This window comes from Cupressus sempervirens, chromosome 11 (assembly GCF_028749045.1).
Source record: "Cupressus sempervirens isolate cs-2001-9-10 chromosome 11, ASM2874904v1, whole genome shotgun sequence".
Taxonomy (NCBI): Eukaryota; Viridiplantae; Streptophyta; class Pinopsida; order Cupressales; family Cupressaceae; genus Cupressus; species Cupressus sempervirens.
The window spans coordinates 532,085,199-532,097,076 of record NC_143128.1 but is presented as its reverse complement, the minus strand read 5'-3'; the positions used below and the strand labels follow the sequence as shown (position 1 = coordinate 532,097,076).

The 11,878-nt window shown below is 33.1% G+C and overlaps 1 pseudogene; it reads right to left on the bottom strand.

Moving 5' to 3' along the window:
• Nucleotides 1–10,003: 10,003 nt before the first annotated feature.
• On the bottom strand, nucleotides 10,004–11,336 carry LOC149530723 (serine/threonine-protein kinase Aurora-1-like; annotated as a pseudogene).
• Nucleotides 11,337–11,878: the final 542 nt, after the last annotated feature.

Here is an 11,878-nt window from a genome sequence, read left to right as displayed (position 1 = left end):
ACATCCCAAAATGTCCACCAAGTCCACCACTATGTTTCTTATTCATTATGTTTTCTCTCATAGATCCTCTAGGTATACATAACTAAATTCTTTTAAACAACATGTCCTTTTGAATGAAATAATTAGCCCTCTTATCACTCACTATTTTTTCTTTACAAGCTTTTCAAGGTTGTGCAAAATAAAGATCAGTCTCATATAAATTCTTCAAATCATCAAAACCAAGTACCTCAACTCTCATCTTAATCAAAAAAATTCTTCTTCGGCTCAAGGCATTAAGAACTTTATTCAACTATCCACATTTATGCTTCAAAGAAAAGGAAACACTTTGCAAAAACTCAACCCACTTCATATGTCTCTAATTCAACTTATGTTGACTTCTACAAAGCTTTATGGTGAGTATACAACACAAAATATTTAGGCATCAAATAATGTCTCCATTTCTTCAAAGCTTGAACAATAGCATAGGATTCTTGATCATAAACTAAATATTTTCTCTTACCATCATTCAAATTCTCACTAAAGAAAGCTATAGGTCTTCCTTCTTGACTCAAAGTAGCTCCAATTGTACTTCCACTAGCATCACATTCAACTCAAAAATCTTTACTAAAATCAGGCAAAGCAAGTGTCCTATAATTTTGCAATCTTTGTTTTAATATTTCAAAACTTCTTTGTGCTTCGTGTGTCTATTTGAAATCCTTTTTATCTCCACTTAGTTTTGGTCATAGCATTACAAATAGAGCTAAAATTTCTGATGAACTTTCTATAAAAATTTCCAATCCATGAAATGATCTTACCTCTCCAACATTTTGTGGTGTAGGCCAATCAAGAATAACTCTCACCTTTTCAGGATCCATCTTCAGTCCATTAGCTAAAATTACAAAACTAAGGTATACAATTTCTTCCTTCAATTTTTGCAATACTTGTCTGATATGCTCGAGATGTTCTTCCTTACTCTTACTAAATATCAAAATGTCATCAAGATATACAATCACAAATTTACCGAAAAATTTCTTTTGAACTTCATTCATCAACCTCATGAAAGTACTAGGTGAATTAGTCAAACCAAAGGGCATAACCAACCATTCATACAATCCTTCATTAGTCTTTAAAGTATTTTTCCATTCATCTCCTTCTTCAATTCTAATATGATGATAACCACTTTTCAAATCAATCTTTTTAAAATACTTTTCTCTACTCAAACTATCCATTATGTCATCCATCCTACGCAATGGAAATTTGTACTTCACTATTATCTTGTTTATAGCTTTGGAATTATTGCACATTCTCCATTATCCATTATTTTTAGGTGCTAACACAATAGGTACTACACAAGGACTTAAAATTTCTCTAATCCGGCCTCTCTCCAACAATTCTTTCATATGTCTATTCAACTCAATGTTTTCATTAGGTGTCAATCTGTGTGGTTCTTTATTAGGAAAACTAGCTCCAAGTATCAAATCCATACAATGACTTATACTTCTCGTAGGAGGCAAACCATCAGGTACATTATCAGAAATGATGTCAAAAAATTCATTCAACAAAGGTTCAAGCTCAGCTACATGTTCCAATTCACCTTGTTTCTTAGTCTTTTTAGGAATCAAATCATAACAAACATTTTTCTCTTTCATTTCCTTTGAAAACTTTTTACCATCTACCAAACATTGTCTAACTATAGTATAGTGACTTTCATCAAACTTTTCCACCAAAAGCAACAATATTTGTTTCTTTCCTTCCACCCAAATAGTATATTTTTTCAATCTACCATCATGCAAATATTTTCTATCATACTGCCAAAGTCTACCCAAAATAATATGACAACAATCCATAGGCATAATATCACACAAGACTTCATCATGATAATTCCCAATTTTAAATTTCACAAGGCATTGTTCACTTACAAGTAAACTATGCTCCTTCTGGATCTAAGCAATATGGTAAGGCTTAGGATGTCTTAATCTCTACAACTACAATTTGTTAACTAGCTCTTCAGATGCCAAATTATCTAAACTTCCACTATCGATGATTACTTTGCAACATTTTGTAGTGATCTTATATCTAGTTTTGAATAAACTTCTTCTCAAAATGGGTTCCTCATCATCTTCTTCATTCCACAAAATCCTTCTTAACATCAAGCTCTCGCTATTTTCAAGCTCATTAAGTCTTTCAACAACTTCTTCACAAGCTAAAATATTTATTCTATTACCTCAAATCTTCTTTTTAGAGTTAGTACATTCAAAGGCCCTATGTCCTTCTTCACTACATTTGTAACAAGTACCTTTAAAACAAGATCTCTCTTCTCTTTTTCCACTATTATTATTCCTAGAGTAACTAGTATAGGTACCTCTAGAGTAATTACCTCTTTTAGTAGGTTCATCTTTCCATCCTTTATCTTCTATTGTACCATCAAATCTGCTATTTTCTCCATAGGTTCTACCTCTACTTCTTTTAAATTTTCCACATCTTCGTCGCCACTTTTGATCATGTCTCTTTGACAACCTTTCTTCAGCCTTCAAAGAAAATTGATATGTACCTCTTCTACGCTATCCATCTTAGCATAGTTGCTCTCATCTTCAATTGATACTCTCAGTCCATTTAGGTATCTAGCCACATTCTAAACGTCATCATCAACATGTCCAGATTTGATATCTAGCTTGTAGAATTCTTCAATATATTCCTTCACACTCATTTCCTTTGGTCTCAAATTTTACAATTTTCTCAACAAACTAACCTGGTAGTCTACTGGGAGAAACTTCTTCATTATTCCAAGCATCTTCATCAATGTCTTAATCTTTTCTTTTCCTCTCTTTTGTATGTCTCCACAATGTCAAGTCTAGTTGCAATCTATCTCAACATATCCATTATAGCGTTATCAACATTTCCTCTACCACGAACCATCTTTACAATTAGGTTCCTACAAGATGATGAGAGCCAATTATAAACTATTTAATGCCTTATCTTAATCCATTTTATGCACTTACCTATTCACTTCCTTATTCCATTTCCATTATATTTCATCCCATTATCCTATTTTATATTGCATATGATTTAATATAAATATGTAATATCTAATACTATTTTGGGATTAAAATATGGAAAATAATCATTGATTTTTTTTACTAATGTTTATAATTACAACATGTTGATTTGTGGAACAAAACTTCCTGTTGCATTTGGAAAACCAAATTTTCAATTAAGTATCATAACTCTTTTCAAGCTAGGAGTGTATCTATATGCCACATGGAGAAGTTGGCATTGCCATCATCAAGATGTCCCTTTGATATGCATTGCATAATCATAGCCTAAATCTCTTTATTGGGTGATGGATATTATGGCATGGTTGCTAACCATACACTATTGGTTACCCTCCTTTGGATCTTTTTGTAGATATTTTACCCACGTTGGTTTCTCTTCCTCATACTCATTATGGACAATGTAAACTTGTGCAAACTGCATTCTCTAACTACATAACGACCTTCAATTTTCATTTACTGGTATTTACATGACCCAATATCATACTGTATCACATGGACTAGAATCTATTATACCATGAATCAGCAATGAATGAGGACAATATCATTCTAATTGCCTATTCCTGGCATGGGATATATTCAACACATACCTGCAGCAAACTACGTGGATACATGCTGAAAAATCTTACGGTTCTATACTTTCTATTACAACCAAATTGCTTATTAGTTATGAGTCAAAATAAAATCACAAATTAATTAAATATGAGGAAAAAAATATTCTATTGAAATGAAATACCTAATCTCTACAAATAGTAGATTTCTTAATTTAAGTTGTTATGTAAAAGCCAGTATAATGTTGTATCGATATAAGCAACATGAGAAGGAGGAAATGTATGTACAATTCTAAAAAACACACAACAGTGTATAGAGATTATATTTATCCTAAATCATAAATTCTATATTCACATGCATGGTTCATAAGCTGTAAATCAATTTGTCTCTTCATCACCAAGAAGCTAAGGAGGTGGGCCCACTCTAAAGTCACCTGGTGATTCTTTATTTTATTGAGTGTGTTTAAGTTTGTTTTTACTTATATTTTGATTAGTTTAGCATTGTAAAATATGTATTTAATCATAATATATAAGTATATATATTCAATATTCATTCTTGATTGTGTAATAAATCTATCTTTATTTAATTTAATTAATTAATGATTTTTGTTTTTGTGAGTTGTAGCCATTTTATCACAAATTAATTTTGTTGAGTTATTTCTATTTTTGAAGTTCCTGTCACTAGGAAGTGATAGTTCTTATCATTGGGATTTCTTTAGTTTTTCCATAGATTTAATTTTGTGTATTGTAGCTACATTCATAATCCCTCATTTCACAACTATCATCCCTTGATAGCATATTGCTTGAACACCTTTTGCAAGCTTACGCTCTTAGATTGACACGTATAGACCAGCCAAATTCTACCATAAATCGTTAATTCTTTATTATTATTTACCCCAGTGTTGGCTTATCACAAGATCATAACCTTCTTCAAGTTATAGGTCAAATTTTAGATCTGCCACCCTACAACCAATTTGATAAGGTTCTCCATGATGCAATCCACAAGAAAGAACTCTACTCTAATACAACCTGATGCAAGGGTTGGAAGATTCAAGAGGAATTAATCTAATTGAAAGCTACGAACATCCCTTGCTCACAATTACACATGGAAGAAACATAAAAATTAAATAGAAAATAGAGAACAAGAGACTAGATTCTATGCAACCATATGCTATAATCAGAAAATGAATACAAACATGCCTAGTTGTGAGGCCTTCTAGGTTATGACCATAAACAAAGAGTTATGAAATCAAATCCAAACTCACATCTAGCCTTCTACTATAAAATATTCTCATGATCTATCTTCTACCTCATATAATCCTAATCTCATAATCCTAATAATGATTTCCTACATCAATCTAAGCTTCTTATATAGCCAGCCAAGCCACAAGTTGACTAGTCAAGCATTTAATTACAGTATAGGTCCTCCTTGGAAGAGTAAACCAAAACTATACCAAATATGAATGAAAATTAATACCAATCCATATTTGGGTCCACAAATTATGCAAGAAGATGACCCTATCTTAAAAAGATCCCATTTCCTCATACAAAACTCCACACGATGAAAACTCCACATGTTTCTATGAAAACAATCTGAAAATTGATGTTTGAGGAAAATGCTGATATCTCCTAGCTTTGATTGAATTAGAACTTGTCCTTTGAACTAAAGGTATTAATTTAAGTTCCCTATAATAACTTAAGTGCAAAAAGGGAGAATCCTCAAGGAAAGTTGCACATCCATCCTAAAATTCATGCGAAGAAACCTATCATGAAAATGGCATAAAATAGATGCATTAGAAAAACATCCATATATCCAAATACATGATTGATTAAGACTTGATCCTTTAACCACAAATATTAATCTAGGCCCTCTTCAATCCATAAAATTTTCAACCTCTAAAGTATTACACAAAATTAGTTAGAGTTCCCACATAAAGCATGCAGAATATAGAAAAATATAGTTCTTGCAACAATGCTACTTTACAAACAGAGAAATGTTTTTTTGGTTGATGTAAGATTTCTCCAAGACTCAAGATGCTCCTACATCACAAGTGTTGTAGAGCCTCCACAAAGGAAGAATCTATTGAAAATAACTTTTGGTCTTATGGGAAAATATACAAGGTAATAGTGGACTTAGAATCCACTGAGAATATTGTGTCTACTAAGATGGTGGATAAACTAAAGCTAAGGAGGATACCTCATGCCACTCCCTATAATGTTTCATGGTTGAAAAAGGGATAGAAAATAGTGGTGGATGAAAAAATTATGGTTGAATTTGAGATTAGTGAATATAAGGACAAGGTCCTATGTGACATCATGCCAATGGATGCATGCCACTTACTCTTAGGATGACCATGGCAATATGATGTCAAAGCTCTCCATGATGGTGAGAAGAATACCTATGTGATCACTAAACAAGGAAAGAAGTTCCAAATGGATCCATTCCAAGATCATAGTGAGGAAAAGCATGTAGGAAGTAGTGTGATGTTATTGAGTGGGAAAGAATTTCTCAAATTTATGAAGAAGGAGAAATCGATTTGTTGTGTAGTAATAGTAAAACCAAAGGAGGAGACCAAGGAGAAAGCCAATATGCCACCAAACGTACAAACATTGTTTGAAAGATACCATGAGATAGTGGATAATGGGTTGTCAAGTGCATTACCACCAATGAGGGATGTGAGACATCAAATTGACCTTATGCGTGGACAAAATTTGCCAAACAAAGTAGCCTATAAGATGACACCAAGTCAAAATGCATAAATAATAAGGCAGATTCAAGATTTATTGGATAAATGCTTGATATGGAAGAGTTTAAGCCCATTTTTTGTATCTACAATACTTTCATCTAAAAAGTATGGGAAATGGAGGATGTGTACAAACTCTAGGGACATAAACAAAATCAAAATTAGATATAGGTTCCCAATGCCTCAAATGGAAGATTTAATGGACAATTTAGGAGGTTCTTGTTATTTTTCCAAGGTGGATTTGAAGTCAAGATATCACCAAATAAGAGTAAGGCTTGGTGATGAGTGGAAAACAACATATAAGAAAAATGAAGGGCTTTGAGAATGGCTTGTTATGCCTTTTGGCTTAACAAATGCACCTAGTACATTCATGAGGCTCATGAATGAAGTGCTTGCAGACTTCTTTGGTAAGTTTGTAATTATTTACATTGATGACATTTTGATATTTATCAAGTCCAAGGAGGATCACTTGAAGCATTTGGAGATGGTCTTGAGAAGACTAAATCAAGAGAAGTTGTGATCAATCAAGAAAATTGTGAGTTTATGAAAACTAAACTAGCTTATCTTAGTTTTGTAGTAGCTAATGAATGTATTAAGATGGACCTTGATAAAGTTAATTATATCTTAGAATGGCCTACACCTAGGTCCATAGGGGATGTTAGGAGTTTCCATGGTTTTGCCTCCTAGTATAGGAAATTTGCAAGGAAATTCAGTCATGTATGTGCCCCTATCCTCAACACCATAAAAGGTGGGATTAGATGTCATTTTAAATGGAGTAGTAGAAGACCAAGGATTCAAGCTGTTAAAAAAGAGAATTGTAGAGCTACCTACCCTTAGGTTCCCTAATTTCAACCAATTGTTTGTGGTAAAGTGTGATACCAACAAGTTGGTAGTAGGAGTTGTATTAAGGCAAGAAGGATACCCTGTAGCTTTCTATTCAGAGAATTTGAATAAGACTAAGAAAAGGTACTCCACCTATGACTTGGAGTTATATGCTATGGTGCAAGCTCTCAAAAAATGGAGACACTACCTCTTACCTAGAGAATTTATGGTCTACAAATATAATCGTGCTCTAATTTTCTTGAATGGATAGGACAAACTAAATCAAAGGCACCTAAAGTGGGTAGACTCTTTACAAGCCTAAATTTTTTTTATCAAGCATAAGAAAGAAGTTAGCAACAAGGTAGTAGATGCTTTGAATAGAAGGGTCCTAACCATACAAGAAATCCAACTACAAAGCATAGGAATGGATGATTTGAAGGACCTCTACAAAGAGGACAAGGGTTTTAGAGAAGCCTATGGGGCATGTGTGATTCCAATAGGGATTTAAGGTGGACTTTAGTGAGTTTTTATAGCAAGAAGTTTTATTGTTTAAAGGTCACCTAATGCGCATACCCCAAAGCTCAGTTAGGGAGAACATTGTGAATGAGAAACACCAAGGTAGTTTAGGAGGACACTTTGGAGTGGATAAAACACTAGAGTAAGTCAATAGGCATTAATATTGGCCTAAGATGTAGTCTAATATCAGAAGGTTTGTGGAACAATGCCAGTTCTTCCAGAGAGAAAAAAGACAAAGCAAAAATAGCGGATTGTATCAACCACTTACCATAACCCAAAGGCCTTAGGAGTGCCTTAGTATGAATTTTGTGTTGGGTTTTCCAGGAATAACAAGGGGTAATGATAGTGTTTTTGTGGTAGTGGACCATTTCAGCAAGATGACACACTTTATCCCATGCAAGAAAACCAATGATGCTTCTCAAATTGCAAGCCTATTCTTCACAAATATTGTGAGAATTCATGGATTGTCTTTGAATATTGTAAGTACTAGAGATAGTAAGTTTCACTAGTACATTTGACCCCATTTTTTTACCAATATTGGTCAAAATTTTAACCCAGGTTGGTTGAAATTTGGACCAACCAATTCATCAAAGCTTTTCTCGTCAAAATTTCAACCATCTTACTGGCTGGTCAAAATTTTGACCAATACATTGGTCAAAAATATCCCAGAGTCCTAGTGTAGTCTACACTAGGCATTGGTCAAATTTTTGACCAGTACTTGGTCAAAAACTACAAACAATAGTCAAAATTTTTGACCAATACCTGGTAGAAAACTTTTAGGTATTGATTGAAATTTTGACCAATGCCTGGTAGACAACTTACAGATATTGGTCAAAATTTTGACCAATGCCTGGTAGAAAAAATTTTGGTATTAGTTGAAATTTCAACCACTATTTGGTAGAAACCATTCAGGTCTTGGTCGAAATTTTGACCAATGCCCAGTTGAAAACTAGCATCCATTGGTCGAAATTTCAACCAATGCTTGGTAGAAATTTTTTTGGGTTTGGGTCAAACTTTTCACCAATTCCTAGTAGAAAACTTTTAGGTATTGGTCAAAATTTTGATCAATGTTTGGTCAATATTTTTTTGAGGCATTCTATAAAATAGTTCACCTGCCTTGCCTATGATTTGACATTTTGCATGCATCTTGTACTCTCTCATCTTGATGATGGATTATAGAGAGTGATCTAAAATGATGATGCTAAAAAATACACACAATCAAATCCAAAACAAACTTGAATTACAAATGGATTGTGGAAATCTGATATTGTTAATTTTGCATGCATGTCTACTAGGACAATCACAACTTAAACATATATAATTGTGATTGTCCTAGTAGACATGCATGTAAAATTAAAAATATCATATTTCCACAATCCATTTGTAATGCAAATTCTTTTTGGATTTGATAGTGTGTTTTTTTTAGCATTATCATTTTAGATCACTCTCTATAATCCATCGTCAGGATGAGAGAGTGCACGATGCATGCAAAATGTCAAATCATAGGCAAGGCATGTGAACTTTTTTATAGAATGCTTCAAAGAAGCTAAGAATATCGAAATACTTACAAGGGACTATTGTGTTTCTCTAAATATTATAGGCTTTTTTGTCTTCCAATCATAAGGATATTTATGTTTTTACACTTCTTCCATGATAAGACATGAGTGTTCATCTAAGATCTTGACAATTGTCACATTTAAGTCATGGGCCCCTCCTCAGCTTTCATGTTTTTGGGTAGGTACAATTACCTTCCTAAGTATCAAGGCATGTTGGACATTATTGGTTATAATTTTTTCCATTAACAATATAATGTTGTCACTCTTAGCTATATTTAAGATACTCAGGTACTACTAGGAACATCCTTTATATCTATAGACTGCCTACATACCCTATATCTCTAGAATTTGAGTTCACAACAAATGTCATCTCATATTTAGTGCACATGTTTTAAAACTTCTGGATGTTTTGATTAAAAGGAAAACACATGTTGAAATAGATTTGGATCTTGGGTTTTTTTCTGCCCAATTAGTAGATCTTAGGGAGGAGGAGAAAAGGAGAGAGTTTGGCAAATTAATAAATTGCATGAATGGCAGCAATACAGGAAGAAGATACCAAAAATCAAAGAACAAAGCTAGATCTATATACATGTTACATGTTTTCAGACTGGCAAGAAATACTTTATACATATCTAGGGATGGTCAAAAAATGATTATTGCAAATCAATACTAACTTACAATAATCCTCTAAGAGGAAGGCTACAAGTACATAGTTCAATTGAATTCTTAGACAAATAGTTCAATTGAATCCTCCTCCTGGAGGAAGGCTACAAAAAATACATAGTTCAATTGAATGGTCTATAGATACCATCAAGATCAGCATTTTGAAGAATCCATGGATGTTGTAAAAGCTTGTATAAAGGAAACCTATTTGAGGAATCTTTCTGCAGTAGCTACGTAACCATGATAAAGTGTTACCATGATAACTAAAAATTTATATAAGTAGTGAGACAGACATATCTAATGAAATTTTCTTCAGAATATCAAGGCAACATGTACTAACTTGAGATATTAGATCTTTAGCTATAGTAGAAACAAGTGGCTTTAAAGGAAATTTCAAATCCACTTTCACAATCCTGCATAAAAAAGCTAGCCATGGTCAAATCCATGCTTGAAATAAGAAAATATAAGAACCCTTCAAGTATAAGGCCTAAAACAAAAATATATATATACTAAGAACTAAAACATAGTATGGCTTCTCAAACCTTTTGTAAGTGTCTGAATGCTCCTTTTCTTTAAAAGGAGGAACCCCATAAAGAAACTCATAACACAAGATTCCCAAACTCCATATGTCTACCCCTAAATAATGCTCCTTGTTTTCCATTGGAATAGACATTTGCAAATATGTAAATAATCTAAAAGGTGGAAATGAAGAGAAAAGTAAATATTACACACTAAAATACCTATTTCAGGGGGTAAGTAATCCAAGGTTCCACACATTGTTAGCCTTCTATCAAAAGTGTGCACAAACCAATGAAAATTGGCAATTTTCAGCTCACCCTAACAAGTGAATTTGTTAATAATGTAATGATCAAAAAGACATCTTTGCAATTTTAAACTGAGTATCATTAGAAATATATTCATCCTCAATACTTACCTATATAGCAATTAACAAGTTCTTTGGCTTGATATCCCAGTGTATGACATGCTTTTCATTGCAATATATCAAAGCTTTTGCAAGAGACACAATGTATTGTACAAAAAAAGAGTCAATGGTTTCCAGACTAAAAAAAGAAAAGTAGATTATAAGCCATTTCCAATTTACTTATAGTAGCTGACCACCTTTTGCTGAAACATTTACAACATTGGAGCTCTTTATATAGCTCATCTTTTGCAGCATATTCAAGAATAAGATAGACCCTACTCTGAATAAATTGATGAATCAAAGAATCAATTGAAGAAATACTAGGGAAGGCTTTGATGAAAAGTAAATGTCACCCAAAAGATTAGACATTGTAGGATATGCACTTGATCATAAAAGTATCCAAACAATCAAAGTATATTTGGATGGTGGAAATGACTCTGAATTTCAATCTCCCTATGCAACTGGTGCTCTACCTATGACTACTAGAGCTAGTTCTTGAATAGAACTTTTAAAGCCACAAAAAATTTGCTTTTTTCACACAAGTGAAAATAGTTGGTGAATCATTAAGTGAGTCCTTCACTAGAAAAAATTATTCCATTCAAAATCTTACTTCTCTTACCATATGATAAATGAGAATCATGCATTAAACTTATCATGTCCCTTGGTTGTAAATGGGAATCTCACTATTTATGATAAAAGAAAATATAAGAAACATTTTTTATGGATACAAGAGAGAAAATATAACCCTAGGGCTTGGATCTAAGCTATAGGGATGTTATTTTCATGTTGTGGAGCAACCCTCAGGCATATTTCTAGAAGCATTTTTTTAGCAAACAAACTGGGATCCAAGCTAGAGGGATGTCACCATGGATTGAGGGTTATGTGTTAGCCCATGCCCCATTCTAATAAGATGGCCATGATCACCTCATTAGGAAATCTAAAGCCACTGAGGCTAAGGCCAGGTTTGAAACTCAATTTCTGTTGATTTCAACATGGGTATGGAATTGTGTTTTAGTTATGTCATAGCCTATATTGATTAAGATGGCCATGATCAATTTGTTAGGAAAAATCTTAA